This window comes from Amphiura filiformis, chromosome 2 (genome assembly GCF_039555335.1).
Source record: "Amphiura filiformis chromosome 2, Afil_fr2py, whole genome shotgun sequence".
NCBI classification, from domain to species: Eukaryota; Metazoa; Echinodermata; class Ophiuroidea; order Amphilepidida; family Amphiuridae; genus Amphiura; species Amphiura filiformis.
In genome coordinates, this window is record NC_092629.1 from 94,317,489 (window position 1) to 94,334,502 (window position 17,014).

Below are 17,014 nucleotides of genomic sequence, written 5' to 3' on the forward strand. Positions count from 1 at the left end.
GGTGGCACTACAACCTTGGCGGAAATTGTTGCCACACCTGCACGCTCTGGTGTTAAAAGCACGCAATCAGAGCCAAATATGTGATAATTCCGTATTATTTTGTATAATAGTTGCAAATGTACATTCAGCTTACACTCGCCCTTCCCTACCCCCATTTTTCAATGTTGGGAGACTGTAATTTAGAAATGATGACGATTTTTTCCAAATCAACATTGAAATAGGGGAACGGGGAAGGATGTTGGCCAATTAATGCTCAGGTGTGGCAACATTTTCCGCCAAGGTTGTCTGAGCCGAATGCAAAATATTTCATCTAAATTTCGTTTTTGTCTCATAACTCAAAAACGGAATGTCGTATGAGCTTCATATTGCACACGATTTGGGAGTAGATAATATTCTTTAGATTCATAATAAAAATTTTGACAAAGAACTTGGTTTATTTAGGGAGTGGTCACTGAAATCACCATTTATGCTAAATTACACACATTTCGTAATTAGGGATCTAATCTGCATGATTTTCTGGTAAATATCAGTAATGGAATATGCATTTTTGCACCAGAGTGTACATAAGGACCAGTGATTGCACTGACAAAATATATTCACTTCTGGGCGTTTTCTAAAACTTTTTGATACTCGTATGTATGAATAAAATCACAACAGTGTGCTCACTGGAAAAGAAATTGAATCCAGATTTTTTTTTGATAGTGTTCTTGATATGTAAAAGTGCAATCATTAAATGTATGGGTAATTTTGCCAATCTGCCCTATTTTTGTTTAAAATAGTGGTGAAAATTGCCAAAAATGTTCTTGAAATAGACCAAAATAGTAGGAGATTTTAGATTTCTGCATCCATAAAATGAGCATCAAAGCTTAGGGCACCCTTATTAGTCATTATATGCACTTGCACATTTCCATGGCAATCTTAAATTATAATTATGACGAAACATTGAATACTGTTTTCTAAGCACTTTATTTGTATACAGATAACCCATTCTGTGCTTTCAGTGTAAATGTGGGCCATAGCTTGATGCTTGTACAATTTGGCTTTATGTACTTTAGCTCCCCGTCCTTTATACACAATGATAAAGAGTTGTGTCTTCTTATTTCTGACTATTTTGAGATATATTTGGCCATGCAGGTAAAAAAGAAAATCAAATCGCCCATCATTAAAACTTTTCAACCTCAGACATACAATGTGCTTGAAATCAATCAATATGATTAGATGTTACTCATGTTGGTGACTGCATTTGTCACTGTTTTGCAAAAATTGGCAAATACTTTTTTTTTCATAGCATTGTGGAACATTGGGTACAAAACATTTTTTTCCAGTGAAAAGGAAGAATAATTATTCATGTAACTGAAGAAACTGAACGAAATGTATGAGGAAATGCAAGCGGGCTGGGTTTGTCCAAAAAATAGGAATTTCCTCAAACTATTGATCAGTCTGAAATGTATGAGGAGAATACTAATTGTGTCACTTTTATTTACTTTCTTATTTAAGCCATTAATTGAATTAATTTTGCAATTTTTTTCCGAAATTGATTTTTTGGCTCATTTGTAATATTTACACAAATGTCCCAACTTGCACTAATTGGCATCAGCTAAATTGTTTGTGTTTGTAGAACAATAGCAATTTTAAATTAAATGAGTATTTTGTGATTCTAGCATCCTCTTTTTATGGTATGTTTGAGTAGATATCTGCGAAAAAAGTTTATTCCAAAAATTTCAGCTGATTCTGATTTTGTGTTTGTGAGTTACTCATCATTTATGTATATTACATTGCTCTTTAGGCCACTGTGCTGTCATTTCATTCTGTTTATAGAAAGTAAATACAGTCGTTATAAAAATCTTGACAATCTTGAAATTCCCTTTAATGTCTAAATTAAGACATTATCCCCCTGTAAAGCTCCATTGTGCCAAGATATTAAATGACTAGAATATCTTCCTGACAGTTACTAATATTATTTCATCATTTAGCCAAATTCAAATTTGACAGAAATTGTATATTCATTGCATTATATGACTACTGCAATTATATAGAGCCGACATAGTGACGCTTTTTTCAATTCAGTTCAGTTTTATTTCATCACAAAACACATTGGTAATACTGATTAAACATTTTTGTAATAAATTAGTATCAATATACAAAATGCAATAGATAATAAGATAATAATATTATAGGCCTATTACTAGGGATGCCCACTGTCAATACAGTTTCCACTAGAACGATTTTTCATTTACTGTGTGCGTGCACTCACACACGTATTGTCTATGGAGAAACTGATCGATACAAGAAATCCCAGGCCTGTTAAATGGCGTACATACTTGTTTTGATCCAAATGTAGGCCTATATCAGGGTGTTTCAAGAAATTCCTGATTCCACCAGAAAACATTAACCAAACTTTTTCCTGTTTGGTCAGTAAATAGAGAGGACCTTCCTTCATGAAGAGATCAACTTTTTTAATGAAAAATTTAATGAGATGAGAACTACAACAGGTTGAAGTGACACCATTCCGTGCATCAGGTGTTCAAACGCAAATTATCTCTGAATTTGGAGTGAATCAGACAAGCAAACTTACATACTCATAAAATTTAACTATTTTTGGAGACAAAATGTGTAGGATGTTAAGAAATTTAAGAATGTTTAAGCCTACCGCGACCCATCTCAAATCATGCACTCCCCGTGCACTTCTCACTACCATGTCCATTTCATATGCTATCCATCATGGCTTCCATGCACACACAGTGTATTGCTCAATGTAGTAAAGATAACCTTTGAGTTGGAGCAAATTTCTCAAAATTGGTAGTGATTAATGTTACCAAACTTATGCCATGATGAAATATAATAATTTTTGAAGATAAAATGTGCTGACCTTAAAAGATTGAACAATGTTTAAGACTACCGCTTTTCATTTGAAATGATGCACTTTTTGTTCATCTCCTCTATGGAGATATTTTCCATGGCGGCCATCTATATCTCTGGAATGAAACGTCCGATTAAGATTATTTAAACGCCAAAATGTTTCTTTCATCAATTCCCAGCCAATAAGTTAGGTCTGAATCAATTTAAAAGTACTTCAATTTTTAGTGGACATGCCTACTATTACAAAATAATACCGTATTGGTCCGAGTATAGTCCCACCCATTTTTTATGTGAATATTTTTCACAATTGGGGGGTGGGATTATACTCGAATTTCAAAGTTTATTTTTTTCCGGTTTTGGAGTGTCCCTGGACCTAGACCTAGATGCTAGGATCATTCATGGTTGACCTAAAAAAAAAAAAAAAAAATTTCAAGATATTTTGTATTTTTAATATGAAAATTGATACTTTGTTTTCATGCCATACTCTATTAACGATTTCAAATGCATTCAAATTAAATGCATTTTGAAATCATTAATAGAGTATGACATGAATACAAATTATTAATTTTCATATTAAAAATACAAAATATCTTGAAATTTTTTTTTATATTTTTTTTTAGGTCAACCATGAATGATCCTAGCATCTAGGTCTAGGTCCAGGACACTCAAAACCGAAAAAAAAAAACTTAAAAAAAAAAAAAAAAAAAAAAATTTTTTTACAATTTCTGAAATTTTTCGAAAAATGGGGGGTGGGATTATACTCGAACGTGGGACTATACTCGGACGAATACGGTACTATATTATAATAATGTGGTGTGTGAGATGTGGATGCCACAGAAACGCAAAGCGTGTAGAGTAGTAGCACCTGTTTAATAGTTAGAGAACAAGTATACAAGTATAGCAATAATACAAAATTTATGATCATGAAAGTATATTGATAAAAAATACATGAATAATGTTTAATGTTGCAGCAAATATCAGGTAAAAGAAAAAGGAAATGTTTAAACAAATAATAAATTAAGCTGCAAATGTTAGCATTCTATTGATGTAATGCTGGAAATGTATGAATAAATAAATAAATAAATAAATAAATAAATAAATAATATAAATAAATAAATAAATAAATAAATAAATAAATAAATAAATAAATAAATAAATAAATAAATAAATAAATAAATAAATAATATAAATAAATAAATAAATAATATAAATAAATAAATAATATAAATAAATAAATAAATAAATAAATAATATAAATAAATACAAAGCATAAATCAAATTCTTTAAAGGTCCGTAACCCGATCGACAGCATCATCCCCCCGATTTTTTTTATTGTTGATGAGGTTTTGGTGTCACATAATAGATACTATTTTTTTTTTTTTTATCCTGAAATTTGACGCTCCAAGTCGATGTATTTCCGGAGAAATCATGAAACACAGCGGTTTTTACAGGCTACCAGTTGTTCGCATTTTACACGACACGGGAGTTTTGGGTAGTCATAGAATGAAATCGAATAGATTCGGAAGACTTCACCCCAGTACCAATTAGTCATAAAATACATCAAATAGGCCCCCTAATGTCAAACTATAGATGGCGCTATAATGATATAAAACAAAAATAAAGAAATACATAAGAGGCGAAATAAATTAGGAAACATGACCTATATTGTCAAGCATGATACGAGGAATATGAAAAAAATGATGAGAGCACCTCCCCCCCATTAAAAAATTAGTTAAAAAATAAAACAAAGAAAAATCATAAATATATGAAAATGTGCATCATCTAGCTAAAAATAAAGAAATAATTAAGCGAAGTAAATACAGCATGGGCTATCTTGTCAAGAATGATAATGAGCGCAGTGATATGTAATGTTTTTTAAGATTAATCAGTATGAATAGAGGGTATAAAAGTTTACAGGGGCGAGCCGGTTTTCAGTGCCAAGGCGAACACTTCCTGTTTCCACTGGGACATGCACTCGGCCGTTGTTCCGGGATGCCTGACCAGAATGCAATTCACGCGTACCAGTGTATTGGCTTGCTAATATGCTAATTATTCACATTTATGCTGAAATTGTTCCTGTTTTCTCACATAGATCGATAAAGGGGACAATATTTGACATTGTATGTAAGTTTGAAGAGAATCCATATCCTAAACCGATAGGGTTACCCCCCTTTAAATGTATGAATGTAGACAGACAAACACTGAGAGTCTGAAGATTGAAACATGAAAACCTAACAGTACATGCAGAGTTGTATTTATTTTTTTAAAGCATATAGTTTTTTGTTTAATTTGATATTAAATTAAGCTTGAGAATAGTGATATTCTTTGATACACAAATCGTCTTACCGGGAGGGGGTATTTGGAGGTCATTGCACTATGGCTACTGCAGTTATAAAGTGGTGACATTCTTTGATAACAACTACAAATTATAATTTTACTAATTATTTGATTTATTTCTCTTCCATGCTTCATAGCACAAAGTTGATTGATGATCACATGAACGCTGCATTGACAGGCTGTATTGGACACCTCATTGACTGACGATCACATGAACGCTGCATTGACGGGTTGTATTGGACACCTCATTGACTGACGATCACATGAACGCTGCATTGACGGGTTGTATTGGACACCTCGTTTACTCATCACATTAAATCATGTAAGTTATTAACACATCAATTAAAATTTGCATGTGTTTGGCAAAAGTTGTGATGTTTATTTGTTTGTTTGTTAAACACAGTTGGTCCTACATATTATGTTGGCAATGTATTGTGGATGTTTGTACTTTGAAGTGGGGGAGGGCCATTTGGAGAGTTCAAATATGGCAAGTTGTCACATTCAAAGCACTCGAAGATTATATTTGGTTTGTTTTAATGTGGCATGTTATGTTGATGTATTGGAGATGTTTGTACTTTGGGGGAGGGCCATTTGGAGAGTTCAAATATGGTGAGTTGTCACAATCATAGCACTTAAAATTATTTTGATAAAAGTTGGGATGTGGCATGTTATGTTGATGTATTGGAGATGTTTGTACTTTGAAGTGGGGGAGGATCATTTGGAGAGTTCAAATATAGCGAGTTGTCACAATCATAGCACTTAAAATTATTTTGATAAAAGTTGGGATGTGGCATGTTATGTTGATGTATTGGAGATGTTTGTACTTTGAAGTGGGGGAGGACCATTTGGAGAGTTCAAATAATGGTGAGTTGTCATTCTCATTGCACTTTAAGATTATATTTGGCAAAAGTTGAGATGTGGCATGTTATGTTGATATATTGGAGATGTGGCACGTTATGTTGGTGTATGTTTGTATTTTAATTGGTGGAGGGTTATTTGGAGGTCATTGCAATGTAGTTACTGCAATTATAAATGTTAAAAACTGTTTAATATGTACAACAACATCCAAAATTTAGGGTTAAAAAGACAAAACAACCTGCTGGTCAGTTGGTACTGTTTTAGTTTGCTTTTTTGCTCTTATAGGTTGTTTTGTCTTTTTAACCCTACATTTTGGATGTTGTACATATTAAACAGTTTTTAACATTTATTTTCCTTGGTTACACTACTTGAATCTTTTTAAAGATCCATTCAAAATTTCCCTGCTGGTCAGTTGGTACTGTTTTAATTTGCTTTTTTGCAATTATAAAGCCTACAATAAAGCTTGAAACAATGATTGATTCATAACCTCATTAATATACGCAGCAAGTGCGATCCAATCACAGATAATAACTATTAAATACGCGGACGCAAATGCAGGTCATTGAAAAAGTATGATGACCACGTCTCGTGACGTAGCTAAAAGTACGCTCTACAATGACTGCGTTACGTGACGTGTTACACGTTCGATCAATTTACGCGGACGCTGGCCGCCGTATTTGGACATCGGATGATTGCGTGCTAGTGTGATTGGTCGCTAGCGGTATTTCCTGAATGGGCTATTCGATTTTATACAGAGAAAACGACAGATAAAGTTAAAATTGTGTTCTGTTTTCAAATTAAAAGAAGAAAATGTGATGTAAATTGAATTTAAAAAGTGAAAAGTGACGGTTATGAATGAGGTTAATGACTTTGCATCAGTTAATTTTCGGGTATTGTGAAATATCTAAACATTGTGCTTTGGACCTCGGAATATTCCTCGGTTCCAAATAATGTTTAGATATTTCACAATACCCTCAAAACAACTGAAGCGCAGTCATTAACCTCTAATCATTTACTAATGAGCATAATAAGTCAAATTCATTGTTTGTTTTATACACTTTTTTTTATAGCACAAAGTGGATAGACGATCACATGAATGTTATTGGCGGGTTATATTGGTCATCTTATTGACATCATGTAAGTAATTCACTTTAGAACTTGAATGTTTGCAAAAGTTGAGATCAAGTGCAGTTAGTGTTGATGCATGGGGATTTTTGTCATTTAAAGGGAGGGAGGACGATTTGGAGAGTTCAAATATTGTGAGTTGTCGCATTCGGAGAAATGTTCTTGACCTGGTGTAAGGGGTGGGTGGGGTTGTGGAAATGTGGGTAATGGGGCAGGTAGTGTTGGTTTGGGGTGCTGTAAGGGTAGGGGTCGGGATGGAGATGGGTGGGGTGGGTGAGGTGGGATAGGGATGGGTAGGGGGATACTGGGGATGGGTTGGGTGAGAGGGTTGGTGTGTTGGTGGTAAGAATAGGCTGGGGTATGGGTTGGGGTGGGGTAAAAGGGGTACGGTAGGTGGAGAGCATGGGGTAAGGGGTAGAGTTGCTAGTTGGGTATGGGTTTGTAGGAGTGGGGTAGGGGTGAGGTTGGATGGGGTATGGTAGTGGTAGGGTAGGATATGAGTTGTGGGTAGAGTTGGGTGGAATTTATGGATGTGGTGGGGTGGGATAAGGTGGGTAGGGTAGGGCTGGGGTTTGGATGGGGGTATGGTAGTTGTAAGGTAGGATATGAGTTGTGGGTAGGGTTGGTGGAGTTTATGGATGTGGTGGGATGGGGTAAGATGGGTAGGGTAGGGCTGCGGTTTGGATCGGGTATGGTAGTGGTAGGGTAGGATATGAGTTGTGGGTAGGGTTGGGTGGAGTTTATGGATGTGGTGGGGTGGGATAAGGTGGGTAGGGTAGAGCTGGGGTTTGGAAGGGGTAGGGTAAAGGGTTGAATAGGGTAGGTGGGAGATGGGGTTGGTAGGAGCGGTGGTAGATGTAGTGGGGTGGTACAGGTAATGGGTAGGGTTGGGGGAGGGGGAGAGGTAAGTTAGGAGGTAAGTGGGAAAATAGTAGATTGGTAGGTGTAAGGGGTGGTTTGGGGTGAGGGTGGTTTGGGGTATGGATTGAGGGATAGGGGTGGGGTTCGGGTGTTGTTGGGTAGGTGCATAGGGTTAGGAGGTAAATGATGGAGGATGGGGTAAGGGAGGGGTGGTGGGGTAAGGGGAGGGGTGGTGGGGTAAGGGGTTGAGTTGTTGTAGGGGGTTAAGGCATATTAGTGGTATGGGTGGTTTAAGGGTAGGGTAGTTAAGGGGTAGGTGGAGAGATTAGGAAAGGAATGGGAGAAGGGATAGGGTGTAGAGTTGATGGCAGGGTGTAGAGTTGATGGTAGGGAGAGTGGTTGAGGGGGTTTGGAGATACCTTTAATTTGCATCCATTTTAGGCCTATCTGATAAGGTTGGGGTATTTGTGATGGTATGGGGGTTGATTATGACAGCAGGTGAGACTTGAGTTTGTTCGGCTTATAATTGGCGAAAATTATTTGTTTTTTTGTTACTGCTTACGTCAAGAAAGTCCCAACTTAACTTAGCCTTGCGAAAATTCACATATGTGTGCTCCAGTCACACACTATGCAACACGCCACTAGTGTAAGTGTTGCGCCCAACTGCGTGCATGTCATTTTGTATCAACACAAAATGTTATGAGTCTTTTGTTTTCACCAACTATAAGCTGAACACACTTAGTGGTGCGAGAACTACCTTGCTTTTTAACGAATTTATGCACTTGGACATTTTCGCTGCAATCTCAAATTTACTTTAAATATCAGTTTTATACTGATTGATTTGATTATGTATTTGTGTGTTTTGTATTTTTATACAGTGCGGTCGACTAGTCCACCAAGAAACCTGATATCACGTAATGGACTAACGCTTCACAACAAGCAAGAAAACCAATCCCCAAATAGCGCAGGAAATCACCCGTCTCTTTCTAAACACCAACACTTGCGATTTATTTGGTACAATTTTGGCTAAATCTCTAACTATTGTCAGAACATTCGTGGATCTGCACCTGGCATATAGTCTGCACTGGGCATATCTACCGCTAATGTGCGTAGCCCCACCGATGTTATAGGTACAAGCGTACTCATGAAGAATTGAACATTTTAAAACTATACTATCCACGATACAACAAAATTACAACAAGTGCCCCCATCTTTGGTTTATAGTACATTTCTTCTAAAGCGTGGAGCATCAACAAGAGGTCTCACAAATATTCTAACAGCGCCAATTTATATCCAAAAAATAATCTAATGTCCAGTTTATTGTGTTGATTTTGAATGAGTAAGTCGCTATAGTCAGCAGTTATTTCTTCACAGACAGCTCATTTTTCCTACATGATTTGAACACATATTACTGATGTTAAGCGGAGCAGACGGACGTTAAAGCACCAGAGTCCAATCCCTTAGAGAACTAATTTCACTTTTGTTGTAATATGTGGTGAAGTACTAATAGTAATATTGTTTATAACTGTCATCTGTATTTGGGTGTATTTCTGTTATACATTTGGTTGTATTCCTAATACATTTGGGTGTATTTCTAATACTGGCTGTATTCAGAATACATTTTGGTGTATTCAGAATACATTTGGGTGTATTCCTAAAACATTTGGGTGTATTCCCAATACATTGGGGTGTATTCCCAATACATTGAGGTGTATTTCTAATACATTTGGGTGTATTCCTAATACATTTGGGTACATTCCTAATACATTTAGGTGTATTCCTGATACATTTGGGTACATGTATATTCCTATTTTATAAATAGGTGTGTTGTTGTAAATGCATGTATGTGCATGTGTACTTTTTAAGTAGTTATATTTGTATTAAGTTCAGAAATTAATTCATTTCATTTGCTGTTGTGGTGCTTGCTTGTTGTGCTTTATAAAACCATTATTATTATTATTATTATCTTAAATAGAACGTGTGATTGAACTAAATATTGATAGTACTTGTACATTACTTGATCATCTGTATTTGGGTGTATTCCTAATACATTTGGTTGTATTCCGAATACATTTGTGTGTATTCCGAATACATTTGTGTGTATTCCTAATACATTTGTGTGTATTCCAAATACATTTGGGTGTATTCCAAATACATTTGGGTGTTTTTTGCATGATAAGAACATGTACTGATGTTCAGCGGAGCAGATAGTTAAATGTTAAATTGCAGAGTCCCTTCTTGAGAGAACTAATTACGGTGAAGTAACTGACCTTGTTATAAATGTGTACATTTTGTATTAAGTTCAAAAATTAATTTCTTTTGCTATTGTATTGTACAGTGCAACTTGAAGCTTGCTTGTTGTGCTTTATGAAACCATTTTATTATTATATCAAATCATTATATCTATCTTAATAGAACGCGCGTTTGAACTTAATATTGATACCTTTCATTAGCCATAGGCCATATCTTGTACATTGTAATTATCACACTATTCTAAGCTATAGCGCAATGGCAGTAAGAACTGTGATAGCTTTGGTAACCATGACTACCATATACCTTTGTAACATTCCCCCAGTTACCATGGTTACTGCATATACCCATATGACCTCTGTCTGGAATGTATCCCTTTCAGAAGCATGTCAAACCAGTGCGGTTATAAATGAAACTGAGCAGATAGTCATGTCAGGGAGTCGAACCCATGAGTGCACTGTGAATATAGCTCACAACGTAGGTATTTCTATAATGATTCTTTCAGGTGAGCTTATTGGTGCAGACTATTTGTATGTAGAGAGAATAGGGAAGTTGAATCTGTGCCCAAATAGGTATGTGGTGTTAAATGCAGCTCGTATGACCTGTCCTGTATCATTTAAACATGGTAATCTGAGGCTTCACTTTCGCGGGAGTGTAACGGTGCAGGTTACAATGAACAAAACGGTACATTTCCTTTGTCCTGAAAGCCAAAAAAAGGAAACCCATCTAGAAATCACTCAATGCAGCCATGTGGCAGGATACAGTAAGCTTGTAATATGTAATGACACCGTTTGTGATTTTCAGTGTCCACCATCTTGTAATACCATGTTCAGTGACAGAGAAATAGCGTATGACTGTTCTGCTCAAAATGAAAAACTTCATGGTCAAAAATCATTTCTTATTTTCCCAAGTAGACTTGAACACCAAGCAAAACTAAACCTAGACAGTAATCAATTGACTATGCTACAGGTAGGTGTATTTCATGATCTTACAAGATTACAGATACTATGGTTAAGTGATAACAAGTTGCACAATTTGGAGGTAGGTGTGTTTAGTAATCTCACCAGACTGCAGGAACTGTGGGTGGATGGTAACCAGTTGGCCATGCTGCAGGTGGGTATGTTCAGTGATCTCATTAACCTACAGAAACTATCGCTATTTGATAACAAGTTGGTCAATTTGGAGGTAGGTGTGTTTAGTAATCTCACCAGACTGCAGGAACTATGGCTATATGAGAACCAGTTGGCCATGCTGCAGGTGGGTGTGTTCAGTGATCTCATTAACCTACAGAAACTATCGCTACATACTAACAAGTTGGTCAATTTGGAGGTAGGTGTGTTCAGTGATCTCAATAACCTACAGAGACTATGGCTATATGATAACAAGTTGGTCAATTTGGAGGTAGGTGTGTTCAGTGATCTCACCAGACTGCAGGAACTATATCTATATAGGAACCAGTTGGCCATGTTGCAGGTAGGTGTGTTCAGTGATCTCATTAACCTACAGAAACTATCGCTATTTGATAACAAGTTGGTCAATTTGGAGGTAGGTGTGTTTAGTAATCTCACCAGACTGCAGGAACTATGGCTATATGAGAACCAGTTGGCCATGCTGCAGGTGGGTGTGTTCAGTGATCTCATTAACCTACAGAAACTATCGCTACATACTAACAAGTTGGTCAATTTGGAGGTAGGTGTGTTCAGTGATCTCAATAACCTACAGAGACTATGGCTATATGATAACAAGTTGGTCAATTTGGGGGTAGGTGTGTTCAGTAATCTATTTAACCTACAGAAACTATGGCTATATGATAACAAGTTGGTCAATTTAGAGGCAGGTGTGTTCAGTGATCTAATCAACACACTATACCTACATATAGACCGAATCCAGTTGAATATACTACAGGTGGGTGTGTTCAGTGGTCTTACACGCCTGCAGAATCTATGGTTATATAGTAACCAGTTGGCCATGCTGCAGGTGGGTGTCTTTAGTGATCTTATAAGGTTAGAGATACTAATGCTAAATGATAACAAGTTAGTCAAATTGGAGGCAGGTGTGTTTAATGATCTAGTCAGATTAGAGATTCTTGATTTAAGTGAAAATCAACTAGTCACACTTCAGGATGGAGCATTGTATGGACTAAACACACTTTTAAATCTGTCTATCGCTACAAATCAACTGACGGCTCTTCAGCCAGCGATATTCCGTGATCTTCACAGGTTAGAATACTTTTATGTCCAAAACAACAACCTAACCTCATTACAGGTTGATCTAATTCAGACTATTTTTCATCTTATTACTGTAGATTTCTCAAACAACCAGTTACAAACAATTCCCAAAATAGGACACTTGAGAAAGTTGAAAATACTTAGACTTATGAATAATACACTATCTAAAGTGAGTAAAAATGTATTCCAAGGTGTCCCAAATTCCACCAATGTATTTGTTGATCAGCCTGAGATATGTGAATGCTACATGCCACATGTAGGAAATTGCACTCCATTGATGGGCAGATCAGAATACCTCACATGTGATAGGCTGCTTGCAAACAGGACATTAATGATATTTGTGTGGGTGTTTGGATTTGCTGCCATATTTGGCAATATCTGTGTCATTTTATGGAGACATCTACATTACAAAGATCTTAACAAGGTTCAGTGTGTATTACTAGGAAATCTTGCTTTCTCTGATTTACTTATGGGTATATATCTGTTAATAATAGCATCTGCGGATGTGTATTTTGCAGAGTATTTTCCAATGAATGCCAATGCGTGGAGAACTGGTACAATGTGTAGGATTGCCGGTACTCTTTCCATTACCTCAAGTGAAGCCTCAGTATTATTTGTGACTCTCATCAGCATAGACAGGTTCATAGGCATTAAGTACCCTATGTCTACTCGCAAATTACATACAAAATCAACCTGGATTATTGTTTCCCTGATGTGGCTTGTGTCCTTTCTAATGGGTATAGTTCCCTCGATTCTTGCAGGAGATCATCCCAATTTTTATGACAATTCACATGTATGTATTGGACTCCCTCTAGCTCAAAGTGCCATATATAAAACAAAATACACACACTTCCTACAGGACAGAATCGTCCAACGGAAATGGCTTGAAAGAACAAATATCACTATTACTGAAACAGAACAGTTAGGCCAGGCTCCAGGTATGTTCTTTTCCACAGCAATATTTATTGGATTTAACTTTATCTGTTTTCTTGTTGTAGCAATTTGTTACATAGCCATTTTTGTCAACGTTGCCCGTACGTCCAAGGAAGCTGGACGGCAACGGGAAAGGAAAGAACAAATTCAGATGACCTTGAAAGTTGGCGCAATAGTCGGGACTGATTTCTGCTGCTGGTTTCCAATAATCGTGACTGGGATCTTGGTGCAAAGTGGATTAGTGAAGAATATCCATCCCAATGTATTTGCCTGGATGGTGACGTTTGTGTTACCCATTAATTCTGCCATTAATCCCTTTTTGTACACTCTGACAGGTGCCATAGTAGACTTTGTTAAGAGATTTTGTGCTAAGAAAAATGATGATGGAAATGAAATAGAAATGAGAAGATTTGGAAGACAGCCCCATCCTTAACCACCTGAGCACTACCTGCCGATCTAATATTGCCACTGATTGGTCAATTACATGATATCTTCACTTTAGTCACCAATCAGAATGGAGCTTTGCAAATAATTCACCCCAATTTTTTTGTGTGGTGAAATTATTCTAAAATTGTTGCTGATTGGGCCAATTGATTATGAAAACTTCTTTTTGGCCAATCGGCAGGTAGTTCTCATGGGGTTAACAGATTGTTGTCACAAAAAATACATGCCTTTATGAGCTTGTGAACTGTTTGTATTAGTTTTCAATGCATGTAGAGATTCATGTGGCACTGCTAGCATTACCAAAATTTGTGAGTCACAGTAAACTTCAATGGAGATGATTTGCAACACAATCTGGTCCATGGGGGCCAAAGCAGAGATGCCAACCCACCATATTTGTTAGGGAGGCGCCCTATTTTTCTGAACATTTTTGTCCACTCTGACACCCAATTTTTGGCAACTTCCCTATTTCAGGCAAGTTATGTGCCATTGAAGTTGCATGTAATTTTGAAAACCTCCTTATTTTTTGTTTGAATCCTCCCTATTTATTCTGTATGTTAATGTTGGCATCTCTGCAAAGGCGGCAAAATAGAAATTGAGATAAAGGCAAAAATATGGGGTAAAAAAACAATATACATAAAGAAAAAAACATCACAAAACATTAGAACCAAGTATGCTAGAGCTTTGGTGTTTTTAGTATGACAGCCTAATGTTAGTATATAAGGTAACAATTATAGTAACTCAATTTACAAAAATGCCTCCTTTGCCCCGGAGCAGGTTGTGTCACATTTTATTCTCGGCAGTAGAAATATGCACCAAAAATTGTGTTACTGATGCATACCAGTGAGAAGCGTGATCTAACATTTTGGTCACTTCAAGAAAAGACCTTAAGGTGGTTCGAAAGGCAAGGTTTAGGGAAATCATGAATTCCAACATTTTTGCAAATATCTCCAAAACCTTTCATGATACAATCTCAAGTGAGTTTGTGCTTATGTAGGGATATGTTGGCCATGTTATGAAGGTAATAAAACCGTTGCCATGGTAACCAAGCAGTCGCTATTGGCTTCTGACCAATCACATTAAAAGTTGTTTTTTCCTGTTTTTTCAAATCACTTCATTTTTCCCAATAGAAGTATACTCACATGTTGAGTCATGTTCCTGCACACCTCCACTGATTTTCCCGTAAAAAAAATCCCAGTGGAGGGGGGGTCAAAGTGAAATTTTCGTTTTTTGGCCACAGATTCCATATTACTTACAAACTTTTTACGGTTTTTTTTTAACGGTTTTATTACCTTCATAACATGGCCAACATATCCCTACATAAGCACAAACTCACTTGAGATTGTATCATGAAAGGTTTTGGAGATATTTGCAAAAATGTTGGAATTCATGATTTCCCTAAACCTTGCCTTTCGAACCACCTTAAGATGTATTGAATAATTCATTGCTTCAATAAAATTTAAATATATTTCCGTCACACTTGTTGTAGGAAAAATCATGAGTCGCAACATCATCAATCTGTGCAGAAATGCATACATGTCCTAATACATGATAAAACTTAGATGACCCTGCTACATTAGTTTTACAGAACTGTTTTGTAAGGGCCGCATGTCCTAATATTATTTTCTAGCATGCCGGATTTCAAACTACAATTATGCGGAAATATATGGTGTTAAAGTTTGAAAGAGAGAGAGAGAAGGAGAGCATAGATTAAGGACCAATAGCTCCAGCGCAAACTGGCAAAGTCCAGCCTCATCTATGAGACAGACAGATTGAGGGGAGAAGGACAGGGAAGAGTATAGAGGCCGTCAGCCTTTCGCCATCTTGTGGGTATAAATGATACGCGTGTGCATGCGTCGGACACTACGCGCAGGGCGCAGCTTGCCACGCAACTGTTTTCACGCATCGACGCAGTGATTTTGCTGTTCACGCATGGAGATCGAACGACCATCACAGCGTGTACCCTCAAGATGGCGGCATATGACGTCACAGCCTCTATAGAGAGGCAGATAGAGAGGGAAGAGAGAGTGTATAATCATGAAAATTATGAGGTTGAAAGTTCAGAAAGCGAGAACTTTATTAGTTAGTCTGTACTGTTTAAGAAAATAAGTTGAAAGTTGTTATTTTATTGATAAGAATTATATCAATTTAAAATGTGAATTGCATGTTTTATTTATAGATGAGTAACTTCACATACAACTTGTACTGGTTTTGAAGTTTCACTATTTACACAGCGATTGAAATGTTTATTTCTAATTAAAATATTTAACAAACCACATTTTATGTATCATCTAGCCTCATTTGTTTTGAATAATGGGCTATTCTAGTTAAAATCCATACACCCCCTGTGGAAGACATGACCTTAATCATACGCACAGACAGGGGTGTGGATTACAAATGGGCTTACCTGAATGTGCGACTCAATTTGAAATCTACCCCTCGTGTGTGAGCGATTCATGTCAGGTGTATGGATTTATTTTTGGTTCATCTCAAGTTCGGTAGTGACGTAGGTGCGTATTTCGCTCGACGTAATATCGAATCCTGCGCGTAAAGCTAAACGCCCTGAGTGTACACGAATGCGTACAGGGCGGTTTGTCAGCACGGAGCTGCACGCTTACAGCGAAAGAGCATTGATGTCACTACCAAACTTGAGGTGAACCAAATTATAGTGTACCGGATTATTTCATGCAACTTTTTTTTTGAGTACCCAGAATTATAAATGGGTTAAGATAGGGGTGGAGGTGTACCAAAATCCTCGGATCAGCTCTTAATATCGCCATAGAGTGTTGCATGTTCTTGAAATTAGGTCTGAATGACAACCAAAATAAGACAAAAAATGACAAGGTCATTTTTGGTCATTTGGGGTCATTCAGGGTCAAATCGCCACAGATGTTGCAGGTTCATGAAATTTGTTGGGAACAACCACCAAAGCAAGACAAAAGATGTCAAGGTCATGGAGTCATTCAGGGTCAAATCCATATAGATTGATTGTACATGTATGTTCATTAAGTTTGGTATGAACAACCACTGAAACAAGACAAAAAAAAGGCAAGGTCATTTTGGGGTCAAATCACCATAGGTTCTTGCGGTTTATACAATTTTATGGGAATAACTGCACTGAA